The sequence below is a fragment of the Scatophagus argus genome, chromosome 21, assembly GCF_020382885.2.
Source record: "Scatophagus argus isolate fScaArg1 chromosome 21, fScaArg1.pri, whole genome shotgun sequence".
In the NCBI taxonomy this organism is placed as follows: Eukaryota; Metazoa; Chordata; class Actinopteri; family Scatophagidae; genus Scatophagus; species Scatophagus argus.
The window spans coordinates 186,879-201,736 of record NC_058513.1 but is presented as its reverse complement, the minus strand read 5'-3'; the positions used below and the strand labels follow the sequence as shown (position 1 = coordinate 201,736).

At 44.5% G+C, this 14,858-nt stretch overlaps 3 non-coding genes across 3 annotated transcripts; all 3 read left to right on the top strand.

The window, feature by feature from the left end:
* Nucleotides 1–12,157: 12,157 nt before the first annotated feature.
* On the top strand, nt 12,158–12,270 carry LOC124053300. Its single transcript, XR_006842130.1, has one exon. It is a non-coding gene; the product is annotated as a U5 spliceosomal RNA (small nuclear RNA).
* A 181-nt stretch (nt 12,271–12,451) lies between these two features.
* On the top strand, nt 12,452–12,642 carry LOC124053304. Its single transcript, XR_006842133.1, has one exon. It is a non-coding gene; the product is annotated as a U2 spliceosomal RNA (small nuclear RNA).
* A 2,014-nt stretch (nt 12,643–14,656) lies between these two features.
* On the top strand, nt 14,657–14,769 carry LOC124053299. Its single transcript, XR_006842129.1, has one exon. It is a non-coding gene; the product is annotated as a U5 spliceosomal RNA (small nuclear RNA).
* Nucleotides 14,770–14,858: the final 89 nt, after the last annotated feature.

Here is a 14,858-nt window from a genome sequence, read left to right as displayed (position 1 = left end):
ATGTGCTATGTGTAGCATAGTAAGGTGTCTATAAACTTTAATTCTGTTGTGCAACTCAGTGTTGTACATAAACAAATAAATGGTTGACCCATCATATTTCAATAAATATTAACTTTTGAACTTTACAAAGCTCTGGACTTGGTGGAAATGTGTGGATTACACAAAATGAAAAAAGCACCCACCAATGGAATCTAATTCTATGAATTCTAGGAAAATAAGAATAATATTAGTGCAGCCTAACCTGCAATCTTTGTCTTGCAGAAATACAAAGTTAAAACAAAATAAATAAACTGATGTCAAAATAAATAAATAGAAAATACAAATACATGTTTCAAGAAGAGTTCATATTTTTTATAACTATATTATAGGGTCTGTGAACTAAAGTCAATTTTTCACAATCTACCTGGCAATCTACCATGGCAAGATTTAACTTTAAATTTTCAAAGCCTGCTTTGGAAAAATGCTATTTTGCCTGAACATTTGCGCAAGTAGCCACCCCTTGCAGGTGGTGGGAGAAAGGAGGATGATAACCAAGCTATCCTTTTTGCTGGATAGCGATTCCTATCAGACTGTACAACCAGCACTGCTCCCAACAGACCCTATGCACTCTACCACTAACTGAACAACAAATCATTGTACAATAATCCCTTATCTACTCTGAACAATAAAGCTTTTTATTTATCTGTATCTTAATTTGCTGTCCCTGTGCTGCTGTGATAATGTAAATTTCCCCACTGTGGGACTCATAAAGGATTACCTTAAGTAAAATGACACTCTTGGCTGCTGCCTGTATTATGAGGGTGTATATGTCAGTGGTGACTGTTTAATGTCACGGTTGACTCAAATGCTGTACTGGCAAACGAATGCAACATGGTCAACTTTCATATCATTATACTCAATTTTTTTCTGCTCAACTAAGAAAAGGTTTCACAGTGTAAACCAACTGCTATCTTTTTACAAAGATTAATCTAAGCCAGCAGTATCACAATGCAATACAATAGCACTATTTAGGTCAAGGTATTTCAATTCACATCGCTTTGTCAGTTTAGTAGACAGTTTACAGTGGTTAAACAAGGCAGGGGTACGCAAAAGTAAATAACAACTCGGATGCCTACAGTACCTGAGATTGATACAAACATGACACGAATATCATGTAATTTGTAATTTGCTTCGTGAATATACGAGCAAGCATAAAATAACAAATTTTACTCACCTAAATAGATTTCCCCAAAAGATCCACTTACGATTTTTCGGCCAAGTCTGTATCGGTTCCCTACCCTCAGCTCCATTTCGCTATTAGCTAAAGTTGCGCTTATTGTTCCACTGGGATCTTGACAATTTACGTTATTTATCCAACACGATCAACTTTTAACCCTTTGTTTACGTTACCTTAGCAAATATTCCACTTTGTGGTTTATAGTCCTTTAAATTCACATTCCCCCCGTCCCCCAGAATTCCAGTTCCTTCTGTACCAATACAAATGTCACCATCCCTTTTTTATGTTTTTGAGGGACGATGACCTATAATATCGATGTCTTCCGAAAGTGTGAAAAAAGTAGTTTAAGTTCTCTGTACGACGGGTATCGCCTTGGCCAAAAGACATAAGGATTAAGACGGATTTCCGCGGTTGATTCCACCGTAGTGTTGTAGTTAGCTTCACTTGTCTGTCAGACGATCCTCCACAGTTTAAATTGATATTCGCAACTGACGTCACTTCCCGTAGCAACTGCTGGCGAATCTGGACAAAGATTAGATTAAACAGTATGCAATGGTCAATTCAAAAGTTTGCAATACCACTTAAATATACTTCCATAGTACCTATGGAAACAAAAATAATCCAGATATCTCCATTTAACCCATTAGCTAAACAACTATTTAGATAGTTGCTTGTGATGTTATGAGACCTGCTGTTCTTGTATTAATATCTGTATTTTTTATTTATTATATGTTGTAATTAATAGCTATACAAATCAATGCATAGTGTGGCTCGTAGCTCAGTAACGTTGTTTTCATTGTTTTTCTTATGAATTTCTGTTGTTTTTGTTGTTGTTTTTTTTTAAATATTTCTGCTTTTAATGTGTTTCTGTGTTTTTGCACTTGACTCCCAGGGAAAACATTATTTCATTATGCCTGTCCAGTATTTTATTTTATTTTATTTTTATTTTCAAGAGAAAAATAAAATAAAGAAAAAAAGGAGATAGGAAAAAAAATACATAGAAGAAAAAGAACAAACATATAACAAATATCACGTAACGTGCACAACACAGCACATTTTGAATTACGGCGATATTCCATGGTCATTATAAGATGAGTATTATAAACAAAAACATGTAAGAGCAAAAAATAAAAATTAGGTAGACATGTACAGAATCATACCCATTTGCAGTGTGAGGTTTTATACAATAGTCAGTGTCTATGAGCTCACATTTTTAAGGTAATTCAATACTGGTTCCCATGTTTCATCAAACTTATCTCCTCTATCTTCATTATAGAATTTCAGTTTCTCCAGATGTAAAGTGTTTGACAATTCTCCGAACCATGAATTATACGTAAGTGCTAGAGTTACTATCATGAAATTACATCGGTTACATGTTGGATAGAATTTGTGTAGCTTTTCCTGCGAGTAATGTAGTCTGTGGAGTGCTTCAAACTGTATGAGGTTGTGTCTGGTGTTAAGTGAACACTTTTGTACCTTTTGTAGACATTTTTCCCAAAGTTCATTGTTTAATTCCATATTCAACTCATCTGCCCATGCCTGTTTATATAGAGCCACAGTCACCGGGGTTCCATCCTGAAGCATTTGATAGAAAATGGAGATTGCAGCACAGGTGTCCGAGTCATAACTTTATTCAAAGTTTATTCAAAAATTCAGTTTGGTATATATTTTTTTTTAGACAAAATCTGTAAACTGTAAATACCTGAAAAAAATGGCAGGTATTCCATATTTGTCTTTTAGCTGTGTAAACGAGGCAAAATTTCCCTCAATATACAAATCATTTATGTTTTTAATGCCTTTCTGTTTCCAAGCAGAGAAAGCAATAGCATTTAGTGCAGGTATGAAAGTGTCCTTTTCACAAATTGGAGTATCAATATATACACTTGGGGCCTTGATGTGAAGTTTCATCTGCTCCCATATGCACAAAGTGCTATTGATTACAAAGCTGTTGAATGATTGTGGCGGCACGAGGGCGGGACCGCCGCGTGCTAGAGAAAAAGGGCTATGGAAATCGCTACCAGTTGCCAGACAACGCCACCCTGGGAATTTCACCCAGGGAACTCTTTCCAGGGGACTAACTCCCCAAGAATAGGTGACACTCAGGTTCGTCCACAGCTGAGACCGTAGCTCGTAAAAATAATCATTTTATTTACAATTAAAAAAAAGAAGAAACCAGACACTGAAAATACATGAATTCAGAAAAAAAAAACACAAACCTGACACTCAAATAATACAGAAAACCAATCAGGGCTGAACCCCCTGGGCATGATCCAAACAATAAAAAAAAAAGAACCCCTGGAACACCACACGTGAAGCAAACCAAAACTGGGACAACAAAATCCACCTGGCGTGCAAACAACACAAAAAGGACACCGCCACCAGGACCATCCACCACCGTAGGTTCAGCACCTGAATGGGGAAACCACAAAAATCAACAGGTTATAAAAAAGAAAAACAAGCAACCACTAACCAAGAAAACAAAACAAACGAAAAGGGAAAAAAAAGAAACTATATATTTATACACACACACACACACACAACAGAATAACCTCCCGCTACTCACTCTTCGCCATACACACACACGCACTGTTGTGCGACTTAGTAGGAGCAATTTGGTTATTGGCAAAGAGTCAATGATTATGGGAAATAATCATTAAAGTAAAATCAGTGTATGTTTAATACACATAAATATTGGGGCACCACCCTGTCACCAGGGACCAATAGCCAAATTAATAAATGGGAAATAACAGTCTCTTAAAATTGTGAAGGATGATTCCGAGCACTGGCTGTCATGAATTCAGCTGTTATCACAAGTACATACACAATAACCACAGACAACGACAGGTTAAACTATAACAGGATTTATTAACCAGCAACAACCATCCATAGATAAGTATCACTTTGTAATAAACACTATTATAATCTAAGTTTTATCAACACACATTAACTATTAACTAAAGATAACACAGGTACAGTAGCAAGAGTATATCTATATACAGGAGTGTGTGTGTGTGTGGGTGTGTGTGAGAGAGACAGATGACAACAAACAGTATGGAAGCTAACAAGCTAGCCAGATAGCGGCTAACAAGCTAGTGGCTAAAACAAACAAGATGGCGGTTAGCAAGATAGCAGCAGGATAGCAGCTAACAACAAGCTAGTGGCTGACTACAATTAAGATGGCGGATGGCCACATGAGTGGAGGAACTACAACCAGAATGGCAAGTGGGGAAACTACAACCAAAATGGTGGAGGACTACATGAGGAGGGGTCAGCACACCAGGATGAACAACCACATGAAGGATGACTCCGCAAACAAAACAACTAGTCACACGCAAGTGATGACTCAGCAAAACCCAAAATGACTACAGAAGAATACGCCGGCCGTATTATTCAGAGCCAAGTTGGTGATAACCCACGTAATGTTGTTTATATGGTCACAGGAGAGAACAATGGGCGGAAGCCTTTGAGCGCCACGTACCCCTTGGTTACGGTTCGTGATCGCGTGCTCGGACTTTCGCCACACCGTTCAGAAAGAAGAGTGTGAGGAAAGATAGAAATGAAAATACAACAAACACAACCCAATAAAAGAATCCACTCAAATTCTTTTGAAACTTGTGTGTCACCACACAATAGCGGAGTCAGTAAACCGGAGCTTATCTGCTCAGCTATTGGTCCTTTAACCGGTGACGCGCGGTCTCGCTGAAACGGCGGAAATGACCGATTGGACACAAAATCAATGAATGCAGCACTTAAAAGTTACAGGAAATCATGTGTAAACAACCCTACTTTACACTATCTCTGCCCAGACATAAGCCTCTTACTTTGCGTTGCTCCGATCTTTCGGAGTTTGAAATAATGATCCGCTTAAACGTTCGCAGCGTCGTCCTCGGCGGGATGCTGGCGGTCCGTTATCTCAGATGATGCGGAGTGTTGATCTCTCGGCGGCAGCGGAGAAAATCACCGGTGAAGAAGTTAACAAACTTTGTTTCGTCCTTAACAAAGTCGGCGCGCGGCTCATTAACGTGCGATCAGCTGATTACCCAGCGATCCACGTTGGATGAGGAAAAAAAGGAAAAGTTACAGAAAAAAATACAGCAGTCTGTTTCTCGGGTTGCAGAACTGTGACCCGGGATCTAAGATGATGATAATCAAACGTCTGATTGTTGCTCCCTTTTGGCGGTTTGGACACTTGGAGAGCCTGGAGAAGCTCTCACTGTCACAGCACGCACAGGAAAAAGCAAAGGCTGATGGTCGCAGTGACCTTTTATTACCTGAGTGACGTCACCTCGGACCCCCGTGGAGATGGCTGGCACGCAGCCAATGTCCGTGCCGGTCCTGAGTTTAAACTCAGGAATTTATGACTGGGTGCATGTCATGAGTGGGGTCTCTAACAGTTAGTCACTCTAACTCAGGCTTTATGGGTTACATGTAGGCCGCTCTATTGTTCTCCAGAGCGCATGGCCAGAGATCCCAACACGCACACAGTAGTGCACGCAAACATATACATATGGATATATATTGGCTACACCACAGGGAGAAAGCCCCAACCAACCATGGGAGCGCCGAACGGCCAGCCAGAGGCCAAGCCGGCTACAGTGGAACGGCGCACGCCCGGGGCGAAGCAATCAAGCCCAAGGCGAGGCAAGCCGTTAATCCCTCTGACGGCACGCCGTATCCAGCGTGAAGCGGAAACGGTCAATCTCTGTCACCAACAACAATCTCCGGTATGAAGCAGAGCAGTTAGTCACTGTTACAGCCAACGATCTCTGGTATGAGGCAAAGCCGTTAGTCGCTGTTGCAGCCAAACAATCTCCGGTACGAGGCAAAGCAGCAGTGGTTTCCCTCGCTGATCGGTTATACTTCCCCCTACAATCATAATCATACAGCATAAACAACTCAGAAGTGGCTGGAGGAGGGACCGAAGCGCTAGCCTACATACCAATCAGGCAGTCCTGGACGACACAGCATGGAGGAGAGGAGTAGACGCCGCACAAAAACAACCTGCAAACAAATGCACAGGTTGCCACAAGTACAACGCCAAATAGGAGGACACAGGAGAACAACACACCTACCCACAGCAAGCAATCAGTGGAGCATAGCACACTCCCAACAGCCTCTACCACCACGCCGGGATGGAACTGGGGGAATGCCAGGAAGTGCTACGACCCAGCCTCTGACAAGCCAAAAAGGAAGACAGGTGCTCTCTATCCGCTTTTAAGCAATCTCCTCCCACAATGATTGGCCAAAATCCCAACCCAGCTGAAACTGATCGGACCACCGATTGTGTCCTGCCACACAATGCTAGCAAGGGAAAAAAATCGTGAAAAAAATCCACATTCTATATGATTTTATTAAATCTAATTATTACTATTTGCTCTTAAAACGAAAGCTCTATGTAAAGCAATGCCCAATTAATATTACTACAAATGATTGTCAAATAAGCCCCCCCTCCCTCTCCCTCCTCCTCCTCCTCCCGGCTGTTCGGTACCTGCTCGCTCTCTGTGGGGGGAGGGGCGAAGTTACTGATGTAATCCCAGATAATTTATTAAACATATCTAAATGACCGAAACTGTCCAGAGCACAGGGAAGAAAAAAAAGAAAAGAAAGATGTGAGAAAGAAAGAGGCAAAGTAAAGATACAGTAATGAAATAAAGCATCAGTTGTGCTGCGTCAGTTATTTAGCACAGTGTACTGTTAATTTGATAACTTGCTTCTGAGCAATTAGCCTCAACATAGTTTGCTAATCAGTAAATAACCAGTTTTATATTTCTGTAGCTGGGCAGCATGGAGGGATCTTAACTGTTATGGATCATTTGTAGAGATTTAACCTGCTCAGTAGGTGTCTACATTGGCCTAATCTACACTTTTATTATTTGTTGTATTTACATCTGGCTAGCTAAACTTTTTCCTGCTTTTAATAGTCAGTCAAAATGCTATTCCCTTTTCACCCCTTTATATATCAGATTTTTAACCCAAGTTATTTATTGTGTTACAGTTGAAATTGTCTAAAGTACACATTATTATTAGTACTCCATAACTTATCATTCCCACATGCCATATTAAACCGCAGTTTACTGCTTCTTTGCATCTGCTAATAAACATTTCACTGTAATGACAATAAAGTTGTTTCTAATCTATTAGGTTTTTCTTTTTTTTATAGGAATCGTCATTTTTATTTATTAGCTGTACCACTCCTCTTCTCTCTCACTTTTGAGATAATTAACTCCAGCCTCTGCAAATGTTGGGCCATCAACAGATATCACAACTTCAGCAGCCTCAAGCACTCCTTCTGTCCCCTCCACCTCAGAAGAGTCCAGGGATGTAGCAGCCTCAAGCACTCCTGCCCATTCCACCTCAGAAGAGCCCAGTCATCAGGAACAAAGGCTGCACCATTGGACCTTGCTGACTGGCCATCTTCTCTAACTGATCAAGTACAAAGAGAGTTAGTTCACAGAGGTCCATTTCAAGTTCAAAACAGCCTCACATTTCCAAAACAAAAAGACGGACGAAGGTGTCAGCATGAATATTTTACCAGATTCTAGTCAATGGGGAGAAAAAAAAATCAAGAAAAGCTCACTCATGTACTTTAAAAAGGATGATAACTTGCACTTCTGCTGCAAAATGTTTTAAAAAAGATTACAAATTGAATGTCAGATTCGGGCTGAGGCAGGACTCAGATGCAGAGACAGATGGCACTTACTGCAGACTTTATTAAGATTCAGCAGCAGGGAAATACCTCTTGGTAGAGTGAACAAAAGAATGAGCTATAAAAACTTCTGAGGCATGTCTCCTCTACCAGGAGACGTATATATATATAAAACTTAAAAATTCCCCGAAGAGAGAAAACCAAATTGTTATGCAAAAACTAAAGACATACACTTTTGGGATCTCAACTAACTATCGTTAGTTAGTAGGTACAGCAGCAAGGGTATATGTATACATGGGTGTGCATATATACAGGAGTGTGTGTGTGAGAGAGAGAGATGGCAATGGATTCACGTGAGTGACGTATCAGGAAGAACCAAGATGGTGGAGGAATGACGCGGGGAGGGCGTGTCTGTTGAAGCCAAGATGGCAGGTTGTCACGTGAGTGACGTCAGCAAGAACCAAGATGCAGGGCGTGCCGCTCGACTTTTTCCGGTCGAGAACCATGGCCTCGGATTTAGAGGTGCTGATTCTCATCCCAACTGCTTCGCACTCGGCTGCAAACCTCCCCAGCACATGCTGAAGGTCCTGGCCTGAAGAAGCCAACAGGACATCATCCGCAAAAAGCAGAGAAGAACTCCTGTGGTTCCCAAACCAGACACCCTCTGGCCCCTGGTTGCGCCGAGAAATCCTGTCCATAAAAATAATGCACAGGACCGGTGACAAAGGACAGCCCTGCCGGAGGCCAACATGCACTGGGAACAGGTCCGAATTACTGCCGGCAATGTGGACCAAACTCCTGCTCCGAGAGTACAGAGACCGCACAGCCCTTAGCAAAGGACCCCGGACCTCATACTCCCAGAGCACCTTCCACAGGATGCCACGGGGAACACAGTCGAATGCCTTCTCCAAGTCCACAAAACACATGTGGACCTGTTGGGCAAACTCCCATGAACCCTCAAGCACCCTGCGGAGGGTATAGAGGTGGTCCAGTGTTCCACAACCAGGACGAAAACCGCATTGTTCCTCTTGGATCCGAGGTTCGACTATCGGCCGGATTCTCCTCTCCAGTACCCTGGCATATACTTTCCCGGGGAGGCTGAGGAGTGTGATTCCTCTGTAATTGGAGCACACCCTCTGGTCCCCCTTCTTAAAAAGAGGGACCACCACCCCGGTCTGCCAGTCTAGGGGCCCTGTCCCTGACTGCCATGTGATGCTGCAGAGTCGTGTCAACCAAGACAGCCCCACAACATCCAGAGCCTTAAGGTACCCAGGACGAATCTCACTACCTCAGTGACTTCGGCTTGGGTAATGTGTGGATCTGCCTCAGGGTCCTCAGCCTCTGCTTCCATGACGGAAGACACGTCAGCAGGATTGAGGAGATCCTCAAAGTATTCCTTCCACCTTTCAACAATATCCCCAGTTGAAGACAGCAGATCCCCACCTCTACTGTAAACAGTATTAGCAGAGCACTGCTTCCCCCTCCTGAGGCACCAGATGGTTTGCCAGAATTTCCTCAAGGCTGACCAATAGCCCTCCTCCATGGCCTTCCCGAACTCCTCCCAGACCCAGGTTTTTCCCTCCACAACCGCTCAGGCTGCCGCACGCTTGGCCCTCCGATACTCATCAACTGCCTCGGGAGTCCCACAAGCCAACCATGCTCGATAGGACTCCTTCTTCAGCTTGACGGCATCCCTTACTTCCGGTGTCCACAACCGGGTTCGGGGATCGCCGCCATGACAGGCACCAGAGACCTTACGACCACAGCTCCGAGCAGCAGCTTCCACAATGGAGGTGGAAAACATGGTCCACTCAGACTCAATGTCCCCAGCTTCCCTCGGGATCTGGTCAAAGTTCTCCCGGAGGTGTGAGTTGAAAAACCCTCACAATACGTTTGGGTCTGCCAAGTCTGTCCGGCTTCCTCCTGCACCAGCGGATCCAACTCACCACCAGGTTGTGATCAGTGGACAGCTCAGCCCCTCTCTTCGCCCGAGTGTCCAAAACATATGGCTGAAGGCCAGATGACACAACCACGAAGTCGATCGTTGACCTCTGGCCTGTGTGTGGTGATGGACACCCTTATGCAAGAACATGGTGTTCGTTATGGACAAACTGACTAGCACAGAAGTCCAACAACAGAACACCGCTCGGGTTCAGATGGGGATGCCGTTCCTCCCAATCAAATTTAATTTTTTTCAATTTCAATTCTGTTCAATTCAGTTTATTTATATAGCGCCAATTCGCAAAAAAAGTTATCTCATGACACTTTCCAATTAGAGCAGGTCTAGACCAAACTCGTTAAATAAATTGTAATACAGTGAGTCCAACATTCCCCCTTGAACAAGCACTTGGTGACAGGGGTGAGGAAAAACTGCCTTTTAGTCAAGTCAGGTGAAGTCAACTTTGTTTGTATAGCCCATTTTTACAAGCAGTTTGTCTCAAAGGGCTTAACATAACATCAGCAACATCCTCTGCCCTTCGACCCTCACATCGACTAAGGAAAAACTCCCAGAAAAACCTTTAACAGGAAAAAATGGAAGAAACCTCAGGGTGAGCAACAGAGGAGGGATCCCTCACCCAGGATGGGCAGATGTGCAATGGATGTTGTACAGACAGGAAAGCAGTTAACAACATGAGAATGACATTACTAAAAAGACAAGTAAAACAAAATTTCAGGTGTTTAGTTTCATTTTTGATACCACCTCAATATGGTTTTAGCATTTCACAAGACTGAAATTATCATAATGAAATTATAATGAACTGCTGTATCAATTCTATTCAGTTCAATTTCGGCCCGCAGGGAGAACCACCCCGCTGATAGTCGGTGCACAAAAGAATGAATGACAGGCAGATGTCAACAGTAGACATTGGGTTGGTCATAGAGCTGGCTACAGTTCAACATGAAGATCTGGATGGAGAGATACTTGCAGAAAGATACAGAGAGAGAAAGGGAGGGAGAGACACAAAACTACAAGGAGAACTGAACACACAGTTAGTGACAAAAAATAATGAATTGTATGTTAACCTGACAAGGGGAGAGGATAGAAGAGGAAAAGGAGGAGGGGGAACTGCTTGGTGGATCATGTTTGTGTCCCCCGGCAGCATAGGCCTATAGCAGCATAGCTATGATAGAAATTTAAAGATTAACAGTTAGTCAGACCTATTCTACCTGTGGCTATATATCATGAGGTGAGTGTAACTATGCCTGCCAGCCCTACACGCTTTATTTGGGGGTATATTTTGGGTATATCTATCTATCTATATGTAAGTAGGAGAATTTTAAAGTCTATTCTGAATTTTACCGGAAGCCTAGAACAATGACCTCAGTTTTGTCTGAGTTTAATAAGAAGAAGAAATTGGAGGTCACCCAGTCCTTTATGTCCTTAAGACATGCCTGGAGCCTGGCTAACGGCTCGGTTTCTTCAGGCTTTGAGGATAAGTGCAGCTGAGTGTCATCAGCGTAACAACGAAAGTTTATGCCATGTTTCTGAATAATATTTCCCAGAGAGAGCATGTATAAGGTGAACAGGATCGGCCCAAGCACTGAACCCTGTGGAACGCCGAGGTTAACCCTTAAATGTGAAGAGGAAACATCATTAACGTGAACAAAGTGAAATCTATCTGATAAATATGATTTAAACCAGCCCAGTGCGAGAGGTTTCTTGGTTCCTGGCAGTGGAGGCTTACGGCTCAAGCTCTCCCAGTGAGCGGATGACACCGCGCTGCTACTGGACAGCCACACGCGCTTGCTAAGATCGTTGGAGGTTTCCCAGGATCTTTGCCGAGTGGCGGAGGCAAAGCTCCGTTTCACCAAATCCTCAGTTAAGTTTTGTGGGCGGCGGAAAGAGAGGGTGGGTGTGCCAGGGGTTTTTTCAATCTGCATAGGTCCTCTGAAGATTCTGGGAGGTCAGCTTTGAGTGTGCGAAGAGTGCGACAGCCAACTGGACTGCGCGTTTAGCGGTAGCTCATGATAAACTGGGGCTGTGGAAGGCCAGGCGCCTGACTTTTATAGGAAAGGTTCCGGTTCTGAAGGGAGACATTCTGCCGTCACCTTTATATCTTGCATACATGTACCCACTGCCAGTCGGTATGAGAGAGCCTCTTCTGCGGCCGGTGTTTGCTTTCACGTGGGGCGGGAGATAGGAGTTTGTGGCGCTAGCCGGGATAGAAACAGGCGGAATCATAATCACGTCGCCAAATATGTGCGTCCGCTGCACGGCACGCCACAAGTGCCTTACCATAACCGTAGTCGCTGGGACCACAGCGGTCTTCCCCGCCACTCAGGAGAGGGCCGCACTACTCTGGTTTCTCTTCATAGCGCACAAGTCTTTCGCCTTTTACTAAAGACTTCCGTGGAGAGGAGCACCAACGAGTTGAAGCAATTTTTGACAGGCTTTGCTGTTCGGCTGAGCCTCCAGCTTCTGTGAACGTCATTTAAGATGCTGCTAACGAGACTTAGGGCGGAGCCGTGGAGCGCTTGGCTAGAGGCTACCCAGCGACGGCCATTCATATGCGCAGTTCAAATGGCTGCACCGCGACAAGTCAGCGCTCTCCCGGGAGGTGGCCTCCAGCAGAAAGCGGACGGGGCTCATCGCTTCTCGGCCTTTTGGCTAAGATCAAGTGTAGTATCTGTTCTTATCAGTTTAATATCTGATACGTCCTCTATAAGGGGACAGCATATTAAATGGATTTTTAGCACTGGGAGCCGAAAAAGGGGCTTGCTCCGTTCGCTCCACGCATTGACCCGGTGTTGCAGCGCTGCCGGGAACGGTGCACCTTTCTCCTGCCTTGTCCAAAAGCAAAGACTGATTGCAAAATGACAGGCTTCCGCAGAACGTTGAGAGGTTTTTCGGCTTGCGGAGCCGCGCTTTGGAGCCAGTAGGTTTGCACAGGTTTCCGCAAGGGCCGATTTTAATGTAGAAATGGGGAACTGATTCTCTAATTTCAATTTCAATTTATTTGTCAAAATTGTCTGTAGATGCTTTACAGAGACCCAGAGCCTGAACCCCCGAGCAAGCAGACAGTGGCAAGGAAAAACTCCCTTTTTAAAGGAAGAAACCTTGAGCAGGACCAGGCTTGCAAGAGAGAACTATCCTTCTGATAGTCGGACAGAGAGGATGAAAGAGAGAGTGTGCGCCTGTCCAACGCAGATTGGCAACTGGTTCCACAGCAGGGGTGCCTGATAGATAAAGGCTCGTCCTCCCATTCCACTTTTAGGAATTCTGGGAACTGCAAGTAAGCCTGCACTCTGTGATCTGAGTGTTCTATTGGGAATATATGGCACTATTAGATCCTGCAGGTATGATGGGGCTAGTCCATTTAGGGCCTTATGTTTCCCAGCCTGGGACCAATAAAGTATATCTATCTATCTATATGTAAGTAGGAGAATTTTAAAGTCTATTCTGAATTTTACCGGAAGCCAGTGAAGAGAAGCTAAGATGGGGGAGATATGATCCCTTTTACTGATTCCTGTCAAAACTCTAGCTGCTGCATTCTGGATCAGCTGCAGGCTATTAATAGAGTCATTTGGACATCCTGATAATAGTGAGTTGCAGTAGTCCAGCCTAGAAGTAACAAAAGCATGGACAAGTTTTTCAGCATCACTCCGAGATAGGACGCTCCTTGTCTTAGCAATATTACGGAGGTGAAAGAAGGCGGTCTTGGAGATCTGCGTACTGTGATGGATAAATGACACGTCCGGTTCGAAGAGAACGCCGAGGTTCCTCGCAGTCGTACTGGGGGCCAAAGTAATGCCGTCCAGAGAGAGAGAATATTATCAGCTGTTCTAGTTGTGAGATGTTTGGGGCCTAGAACAATGACCTCAGTTTTGTCTGAGTTTAATAAGAAGAAGAAATTGGAGGACACCCAGTCCTTTATGTCCTTAAGACATGCCTGGAGCCTGGCTAACGGCTCTGTTTCTTCAGGCTTTGAGGATAAGTGCAGCTGAGTGTCATCAGCGTAACAACGAAAGTTTATGCCATGTTTCTGAATAATATTTCCCAGAGAGAGCATGTATAAGGTGAACAGGATCGGCCCAAGCACTGAACCCTGTGGAACGCCGAGGTTAACCCTTAAATGTGAAGAGGAAACATCATTAACGTGAACAAAGTGAAATCTATCTGATAAATATGATTTAAACCAGCCCAGTGCGAGAGGTTTCTTGGTTCCTGGCAGTGGAGGCTTACGGCTCAAGCTCTCCCAGTGAGCGGACGACACCGCGCTGCTACTGGACAGCCACACGCGCTTGCTAAGATCGTTGGAGGTTTCCCAGGATCTTTGGCGAGTGGCGGAGGCAAAGCTCCGTTTCACCAAATCCTCAGTTAAGTTTTGTGGGCGGCGGAAAGAGAGGGTGGGTGTGCCAGGGGTTTTTTCAATCTGCATAGGTCCTCTGAAGATTCTGGGAGGTCAGCTTTGAGCTGTGCGAAGAGTGCGACAGCCACTGGACTGCGCGTTTAGCGCTAGCTCATGATAAACCGGGGGCTGTGGAAGGCCAGGCGCCTGACTTTTATAGGAAAGGTTCCGGTTCTGAAGGGAGACATTCTGCCGTCACCTTTGTATCTTGCATACATGTACCCACTGCCAGTCGGTATGAGAGAGCCTCTTCTGCGGCCGGTGTTTGCTTTCACGTGGGGCGGGAGATAGGAGTTTGTGGCGCTAGCCGGGATAGAAACAGGCGGAATCATAATCACGTGGCCAAATATGTGCGTCCGCTGCACGGCACGCCACAAGTGCCTTACCATAACCGTAGTCGCTGGGACCACAGCGGTCTTCGCCGCCACTCAGGAGAGGGCCGCACTACTCTGGTTTCTCTTCATAGCGCACAAGTCTTTCGCCTTTTACTAAAGACTTCCGTGGAGAGGAGCACCAACGAGTTGAAGCAATTTTTGACAGGCTTTGCTGTTCGGCTGAGCCTCCAGCTTCTGTGAACGTCATTTAAGATGCTGCTAACGAGACTTAGGGCGGAGCCGTGGAGCGCTTGGCTAGAGGCTACCCAGCG